Source organism: Schistocerca cancellata, unplaced genomic scaffold (assembly GCF_023864275.1).
Source record: "Schistocerca cancellata isolate TAMUIC-IGC-003103 unplaced genomic scaffold, iqSchCanc2.1 HiC_scaffold_583, whole genome shotgun sequence".
Taxonomy (NCBI): Eukaryota; Metazoa; Arthropoda; class Insecta; order Orthoptera; family Acrididae; genus Schistocerca; species Schistocerca cancellata.
In genome coordinates, this window is record NW_026046595.1 from 109,583 (window position 1) to 117,500 (window position 7,918).

Consider the following 7,918-nt stretch of genomic DNA (forward strand, 5'->3'; position numbering starts at 1 on the left):
TCTCGACACATGCAACTGCTACCGTTTAAAACACTGTGGTGTCAGAAAACGGCGTAGCTGCATTATTTTCCGTAGCGTTTCCACCGCTACCAGACGAATCGCTACCAAAGTATTAAAATTTCCGCCCGGACAGGGACTTGAACCCTGGACCCTTAGGTTAAAAGCCTAATGCTCTACCGACTGAGCTATCCGGGCTCACACAAGGCTGCAAAACCTCCCACGATGCACAACTATACATTGACTCATGTCCTTTACTGTTGTTCAATCGCTGCATGGGGCCGTTACTAATAAAACGTCGCCCAAATGCTGTCTACAAACTTATCGCGCTAAGCCCGTAACACACTATCGAAGACTGCTGACACACGATGCAACAACAAATTGTACCAGTTGTTACGTCTCATACGTTGGAGCAGAGAATTTACGTGTTTTGTCGACACTCACTGGGCAATTGGAAAATTCACAAGCATTTCGAATGCAATGTTTCCCACGCTTTCGCTCATTTCACGGTTCCGTTGAAGATGTTCTTCACCACCTGACACAGAAAAGGGAATGCAGTCGGTAGGATATTTTTAATTCTTTTGCTTCTAAGGGAGTTAGTTGTCTAGTAAGTTCCTCTTATGGCATGCAATAGACAACCAGAACAGCTACAGGAGAGGGTCAGTTTTGTTGTCAGCGGTAGTTGCATTATCACAAACGCAGAGTAATTCCATTGGCGTCGCATGAAAACGAATACCTGCCGAAACCCGGGATCGAACCAGGGACCTTTAGATCTTCAGTCTAACGCTCTCCCAACTGAGCTATTTCGGCTGACGTCGAAGGTTGCCATTTGCATGTGTTCGTTAATTTGTGCCTCGTTGCCAATTTCACAGTCACCTTCGTCTGATAAGACATAGGGACGCTGAAGGGCGAGCAGCCGATGCAGTGAAGTTCCACACACATTTCTTCAGCTTCCGTCATCGTAACAAGCAAACATGTCGACTCGATTCGTGTGATATTGAATTCGCTGACTTGACGTGACGCCACGCTGACGCTAGAAAACACGTGCTATATCGATGCCAGGGGCAACTCGTGTGCAGAGAACGAGACACAAGAAGGAGTGAGCCTCTCCACCATATGAGAGGCAGTATCTAGCAGATACACACGGTAAAACATTCGACTTGCGTTAGCTCATAAATTGCTACACGTCATCGTCTGCAAGCTAAAATGGACACATCTGCACTGCCCAGTGAGGCGACACTTGTACTAACACCTGGTGGACGGCTGTGAGACTAGGAGATGAGCTGCGGCTTCTGGGGGCGACTGTAACGCTGCGCCCTCGATCAAATAACACTGCACATTGCTGGTGACCCACGTGTTTAGTAGTGACGCAACTGCTAGGTGCATCCTAGCAACATCCGCCTTTTGAGAGCGAGAAAATTTTCGCAGTCGGCAGGACTCGAACCTACGCTCCCAGAGGGAATCTGATTTCAAGTCAGACGCCTTAACCACTCGGCCACGACTGCCGGTGGCGGAAGCGACTCCCGACAAGTGAAGCCGCCATCTTTAGAAGCAATCTGATGGCAGAAAACGGCGTGGCCTCACTCTTTGCTGTAGGGTTTCCATTAGCCGTTACGAAAGTGTACTAATTTCCCACTGACTTATGGCTCCAATGGCGACTTCACCGACTTCCCACTGACGCACCGCTGACGCTAGTTTTCTGTCGTCTTAAAACGATGGACATACCTCCAAGCAGCTGCGAGATCTTAAGAAAAGAAAAAAAAACGCTGCACCACTGCTTTTGCCGCACTCGAATGATTGAAATTGCGATTCATAAAAAGAAAATGAAATGTCCGCTCTGTCCAACACTTTCGAGCACATCTGTGTACTCACCATCTCAGCGACGGCTTTCTGCAGTCCCAGCGTCAGTGCGAGGTGAACCGAAAGGCACAGTAAGTAGCTGTCGTCGCGAAAACTCAGTATTCTTAAAACGGAAATTTTCGTCTTGTTGAGAATGGCATCACTGGTTGCACCCGCATTCGCCCACGCATGTCACATGTGTGCGAAAACGTTTGCTCCTCTTTACGCAAAATCGCACGCAGCCGGTAGGATTCGAACCTACGCTCCCAGAGGGAATCTGATTTCGAGTCAGACGCCTTAACCATTCGGCCACGACTGCCGTTAGCGCGGTGTTCTCTCGACACATGCAACTGCTACCGTTTAAAACACTGTGGTGTCAGAAAACGGCGTAGCTGCATTATTTTCCGTAGCGTTTCCACCGCTACCAGACGAATCGCTACCAAAGTATTAAAATTTCCGCCCGGACAGGGACTTGAACCCTGGACCCTTAGGTTAAAAGCCTAATGCTCTACCGACTGAGCTATCCGGGCTCACACAAGGCTGCAAAACCTCCCACGATGCACAACTATACATTGACTCATGTCCTTTACTGTTGTTCAATCGCTGCATGGGGCCGTTACTAATAAAACGTCGCCCAAATGCTGTCTACAAACTTATCGCGCTAAGCCCGTAACACACTATCGAAGACTGCTGACACACGATGCAACAACAAATTGTACCAGTTGTTACGTCTCATACGTTGGAGCAGAGAATTTACGTGTTTTGTCGACACTCACTGGGCAATTGGAAAATTCACAAGCATTTCGAATGCAATGTTTCCCACGCTTTCGCTCATTTCACGGTTCCGTTGAAGATGTTCTTCACCACCTGACACAGAAAAGGGAATGCAGTCGGTAGGATATTTTTAATTCTTTTGCTTCTAAGGGAGTTAGTTGTCTAGTAAGTTCCTCTTATGGCATGCAATAGACAACCAGAACAGCTACAGGAGAGGGTCAGTTTTGTTGTCAGCGGTAGTTGCATTATCACAAACGCAGAGTAATTCCATTGGCGTCGCATGAAAACGAATACCTGCCGAAACCCGGGATCGAACCAGGGACCTTTAGATCTTCAGTCTAACGCTCTCCCAACTGAGCTATTTCGGCTGACGTCGAAGGTTGCCATTTGCATGTGTTCGTTAATTTGTGCCTCGTTGCCAATTTCACAGTCACCTTCGTCTGATAAGACATAGGGACGCTGAAGGGCGAGCAGCCGATGCAGTGAAGTTCCACACACATTTCTTCAGCTTCCGTCATCGTAACAAGCAAACATGTCGACTCGATTCGTGTGATATTGAATTCGCTGACTTGACGTGACGCCACGCTGACGCTAGAAAACACGTGCTATATCGATGCCAGGGGCAACTCGTGTGCAGAGAACGAGACACAAGAAGGAGTGAGCCTCTCCACCATATGAGAGGCAGTATCTAGCAGATACACACGGTAAAACATTCGACTTGCGTTAGCTCATAAATTGCTACACGTCATCGTCTGCAAGCTAAAATGGACACATCTGCACTGCCCAGTGAGGCGACACTTGTACTAACACCTGGTGGACGGCTGTGAGACTAGGAGATGAGCTGCGGCTTCTGGGGGCGACTGTAACGCTGCGCCCTCGATCAAATAACACTGCACATTGCTGGTGACCCACGTGTTTAGTAGTGACGCAACTGCTAGGTGCATCCTAGCAACATCCGCCTTTTGAGAGCGAGAAAATTTTCGCAGTCGGCAGGACTCGAACCTACGCTCCCAGAGGGAATCTGATTTCAAGTCAGACGCCTTAACCACTCGGCCACGACTGCCGGTGGCGGAAGCGACTCCCGACAAGTGAAGCCGCCATCTTTAGAAGCAATCTGATGGCAGAAAACGGCGTGGCCTCACTCTTTGCTGTAGGGTTTCCATTAGCCGTTACGAAAGTGTACTAATTTCCCACTGACTTATGGCTCCAATGGCGACTTCACCGACTTCCCACTGACGCACCGCTGACGCTAGTTTTCTGTCGTCTTAAAACGATGGACATACCTCCAAGCAGCTGCGAGATCTTAAGAAAAGAAAAAAAAACGCTGCACCACTGCTTTTGCCGCACTCGAATGATTGAAATTGCGATTCATAAAAAGAAAATGAAATGTCCGCTCTGTCCAACACTTTCGAGCACATCTGTGTACTCACCATCTCAGCGACGGCTTTCTGCAGTCCCAGCGTCAGTGCGAGGTGAACCGAAAGGCACAGTAAGTAGCTGTCGTCGCGAAAACTCAGTATTCTTAAAACGGAAATTTTCGTCTTGTTGAGAATGGCATCACTGGTTGCACCCGCATTCGCCCACGCATGTCACATGTGTGCGAAAACGTTTGCTCCTCTTTACGCAAAATCGCACGCAGCCGGTAGGATTCGAACCTACGCTCCCAGAGGGAATCTGATTTCGAGTCAGACGCCTTAACCATTCGGCCACGACTGCCGTTAGCGCGGTGTTCTCTCGACACATGCAACTGCTACCGTTTAAAACACTGTGGTGTCAGAAAACGGCGTAGCTGCATTATTTTCCGTAGCGTTTCCACCGCTACCAGACGAATCGCTACCAAAGTATTAAAATTTCCGCCCGGACAGGGACTTGAACCCTGGACCCTTAGGTTAAAAGCCTAATGCTCTACCGACTGAGCTATCCGGGCTCACACAAGGCTGCAAAACCTCCCACGATGCACAACTATACATTGACTCATGTCCTTTACTGTTGTTCAATCGCTGCATGGGGCCGTTACTAATAAAACGTCGCCCAAATGCTGTCTACAAACTTATCGCGCTAAGCCCGTAACACACTATCGAAGACTGCTGACACACGATGCAACAACAAATTGTACCAGTTGTTACGTCTCATACGTTGGAGCAGAGAATTTACGTGTTTTGTCGACACTCACTGGGCAATTGGAAAATTCACAAGCATTTCGAATGCAATGTTTCCCACGCTTTCGCTCATTTCACGGTTCCGTTGAAGATGTTCTTCACCACCTGACACAGAAAAGGGAATGCAGTCGGTAGGATATTTTTAATTCTTTTGCTTCTAAGGGAGTTAGTTGTCTAGTAAGTTCCTCTTATGGCATGCAATAGACAACCAGAACAGCTACAGGAGAGGGTCAGTTTTGTTGTCAGCGGTAGTTGCATTATCACAAACGCAGAGTAATTCCATTGGCGTCGCATGAAAACGAATACCTGCCGAAACCCGGGATCGAACCAGGGACCTTTAGATCTTCAGTCTAACGCTCTCCCAACTGAGCTATTTCGGCTGACGTCGAAGGTTGCCATTTGCATGTGTTCGTTAATTTGTGCCTCGTTGCCAATTTCACAGTCACCTTCGTCTGATAAGACATAGGGACGCTGAAGGGCGAGCAGCCGATGCAGTGAAGTTCCACACACATTTCTTCAGCTTCCGTCATCGTAACAAGCAAACATGTCGACTCGATTCGTGTGATATTGAATTCGCTGACTTGACGTGACGCCACGCTGACGCTAGAAAACACGTGCTATATCGATGCCAGGGGCAACTCGTGTGCAGAGAACGAGACACAAGAAGGAGTGAGCCTCTCCACCATATGAGAGGCAGTATCTAGCAGATACACACGGTAAAACATTCGACTTGCGTTAGCTCATAAATTGCTACACGTCATCGTCTGCAAGCTAAAATGGACACATCTGCACTGCCCAGTGAGGCGACACTTGTACTAACACCTGGTGGACGGCTGTGAGACTAGGAGATGAGCTGCGGCTTCTGGGGGCGACTGTAACGCTGCGCCCTCGATCAAATAACACTGCACATTGCTGGTGACCCACGTGTTTAGTAGTGACGCAACTGCTAGGTGCATCCTAGCAACATCCGCCTTTTGAGAGCGAGAAAATTTTCGCAGTCGGCAGGACTCGAACCTACGCTCCCAGAGGGAATCTGATTTCAAGTCAGACGCCTTAACCACTCGGCCACGACTGCCGGTGGCGGAAGCGACTCCCGACAAGTGAAGCCGCCATCTTTAGAAGCAATCTGATGGCAGAAAACGGCGTGGCCTCACTCTTTGCTGTAGGGTTTCCATTAGCCGTTACGAAAGTGTACTAATTTCCCACTGACTTATGGCTCCAATGGCGACTTCACCGACTTCCCACTGACGCACCGCTGACGCTAGTTTTCTGTCGTCTTAAAACGATGGACATACCTCCAAGCAGCTGCGAGATCTTAAGAAAAGAAAAAAAAACGCTGCACCACTGCTTTTGCCGCACTCGAATGATTGAAATTGCGATTCATAAAAAGAAAATGAAATGTCCGCTCTGTCCAACACTTTCGAGCACATCTGTGTACTCACCATCTCAGCGACGGCTTTCTGCAGTCCCAGCGTCAGTGCGAGGTGAACCGAAAGGCACAGTAAGTAGCTGTCGTCGCGAAAACTCAGTATTCTTAAAACGGAAATTTTCGTCTTGTTGAGAATGGCATCACTGGTTGCACCCGCATTCGCCCACGCATGTCACATGTGTGCGAAAACGTTTGCTCCTCTTTACGCAAAATCGCACGCAGCCGGTAGGATTCGAACCTACGCTCCCAGAGGGAATCTGATTTCGAGTCAGACGCCTTAACCACTCGGCCCACGACTGCCGTTAGCGCGGTGTTCTCTCGACACATGCAACTGCTACCGTTTAAAACACTGTGGTGTCAGAAAACGGCGTAGCTGCATTATTTTCCGTAGCGTTTCCACCGCTACCAGACGAATCGCTACCAAAGTATTAAAATTTCCGCCCGGACAGGGACTTGAACCCTGGACCCTTAGGTTAAAAGCCTAATGCTCTACCGACTGAGCTATCCGGGCTCACACAAGGCTGCAAAACCTCCCACGATGCACAACTATACATTGACTCATGTCCTTTACTGTTGTTCAATCGCTGCATGGGGCCGTTACTAATAAAACGTCGCCCAAATGCTGTCTACAAACTTATCGCGCTAAGCCCGTAACACACTATCGAAGACTGCTGACACACGATGCAACAACAAATTGTACCAGTTGTTACGTCTCATACGTTGGAGCAGAGAATTTACGTGTTTTGTCGACACTCACTGGGCAATTGGAAAATTCACAAGCATTTCGAATGCAATGTTTCCCACGCTTTCGCTCATTTCACGGTTCCGTTGAAGATGTTCTTCACCACCTGACACAGAAAAGGGAATGCAGTCGGTAGGATATTTTTAATTCTTTTGCTTCTAAGGGAGTTAGTTGTCTAGTAAGTTCCTCTTATGCATGCAATAGACAACCAGAACAGCTACAGGAGAGGGTCAGTTTTGTTGTCAGCGGTAGTTGCATTATCACAAACGCAGAGTAATTCCATTGGCGTCGCATGAAAACGAATACCTGCCGAAACCCGGGATCGAACCAGGGACCTTTAGATCTTCAGTCTAACGCTCTCCCAACTGAGCTATTTCGGCTGACGTCGAAGGTTGCCATTTGCATGTGTTCGTTAATTTGTGCCTCGTTGCCAATTTCACAGTCACCTTCGTCTGATAAGACATAGGGACGCTGAAGGGCGAGCAGCCGATGCAGTGAAGTTCCACACACATTTCTTCAGCTTCCGTCATCGTAACAAGCAAACATGTCGACTCGATTCGTGTGATATTGAATTCGCTGACTTGACGTGACGCCACGCTGACGCTAGAAAACACGTGCTATATCGATGCCAGGGGCAACTCGTGTGCAGAGAACGAGACACAAGAAGGAGTGAGCCTCTCCACCATATGAGAGGCAGTATCTAGCAGATACACACGGTAAAACATTCGACTTGCGTTAGCTCATAATTGCTACACGTCATCGTCTGCAAGCTAAAATGGACACATCTGCACTGCCCAGTGAGGCGACACTTGTACTAACACCTGGTGGACGGCTGTGAGACTAGGAGATGAGCTGCGGCTTCTGGGGGCGACTGTAACGCTGCGCCCTCGATCAAATAACACTGCACATTGCTGGTGACCCACGTGTTTAGTAGTGACGCAACTGCTAGGTGCATCCTAGCAACATCCGCCTTTTGAG

General features: G+C 48.6%; 14 non-coding genes across 14 annotated transcripts; all 14 read right to left on the reverse strand.

Annotated features, from left to right (window-relative positions):
• Positions 1-122: 122 nt before the first annotated feature.
• Positions 123-195, reverse strand: Trnak-uuu (transfer RNA lysine (anticodon UUU)). The gene has a single exon. It is a non-coding gene; the product is annotated as a tRNA-Lys (tRNA).
• Positions 196-734: 539 nt separating this feature from the next.
• On the reverse strand, positions 735-807 carry Trnaf-gaa (transfer RNA phenylalanine (anticodon GAA)). The gene has a single exon. It is a non-coding gene; the product is annotated as a tRNA-Phe (tRNA).
• Positions 808-1,420: 613 nt separating this feature from the next.
• Trnas-uga (transfer RNA serine (anticodon UGA)) lies at positions 1,421-1,502 on the reverse strand. Its single transcript has one exon. It is a non-coding gene; the product is annotated as a tRNA-Ser (tRNA).
• Positions 1,503-2,073: 571 nt separating this feature from the next.
• Positions 2,074-2,155, reverse strand: Trnas-cga (transfer RNA serine (anticodon CGA)). Its single transcript has one exon. It is a non-coding gene; the product is annotated as a tRNA-Ser (tRNA).
• A 138-nt stretch (positions 2,156-2,293) lies between these two features.
• Positions 2,294-2,366, reverse strand: Trnak-uuu (transfer RNA lysine (anticodon UUU)). The gene has a single exon. It is a non-coding gene; the product is annotated as a tRNA-Lys (tRNA).
• Positions 2,367-2,905: 539 nt separating this feature from the next.
• Positions 2,906-2,978, reverse strand: Trnaf-gaa (transfer RNA phenylalanine (anticodon GAA)). Its single transcript has one exon. It is a non-coding gene; the product is annotated as a tRNA-Phe (tRNA).
• Positions 2,979-3,591: 613 nt separating this feature from the next.
• Positions 3,592-3,673, reverse strand: Trnas-uga (transfer RNA serine (anticodon UGA)). The gene has a single exon. It is a non-coding gene; the product is annotated as a tRNA-Ser (tRNA).
• A 571-nt stretch (positions 3,674-4,244) lies between these two features.
• On the reverse strand, positions 4,245-4,326 carry Trnas-cga (transfer RNA serine (anticodon CGA)). Its single transcript has one exon. It is a non-coding gene; the product is annotated as a tRNA-Ser (tRNA).
• A 138-nt stretch (positions 4,327-4,464) lies between these two features.
• Positions 4,465-4,537, reverse strand: Trnak-uuu (transfer RNA lysine (anticodon UUU)). Its single transcript has one exon. It is a non-coding gene; the product is annotated as a tRNA-Lys (tRNA).
• Positions 4,538-5,076: 539 nt separating this feature from the next.
• On the reverse strand, positions 5,077-5,149 carry Trnaf-gaa (transfer RNA phenylalanine (anticodon GAA)). Its single transcript has one exon. It is a non-coding gene; the product is annotated as a tRNA-Phe (tRNA).
• Positions 5,150-5,762: 613 nt separating this feature from the next.
• On the reverse strand, positions 5,763-5,844 carry Trnas-uga (transfer RNA serine (anticodon UGA)). Its single transcript has one exon. It is a non-coding gene; the product is annotated as a tRNA-Ser (tRNA).
• Positions 5,845-6,415: 571 nt separating this feature from the next.
• Positions 6,416-6,498, reverse strand: Trnas-cga (transfer RNA serine (anticodon CGA)). Its single transcript has one exon. It is a non-coding gene; the product is annotated as a tRNA-Ser (tRNA).
• Positions 6,499-6,636: 138 nt separating this feature from the next.
• Trnak-uuu (transfer RNA lysine (anticodon UUU)) lies at positions 6,637-6,709 on the reverse strand. The gene has a single exon. It is a non-coding gene; the product is annotated as a tRNA-Lys (tRNA).
• Positions 6,710-7,247: 538 nt separating this feature from the next.
• On the reverse strand, positions 7,248-7,320 carry Trnaf-gaa (transfer RNA phenylalanine (anticodon GAA)). Its single transcript has one exon. It is a non-coding gene; the product is annotated as a tRNA-Phe (tRNA).
• Positions 7,321-7,918: the final 598 nt, after the last annotated feature.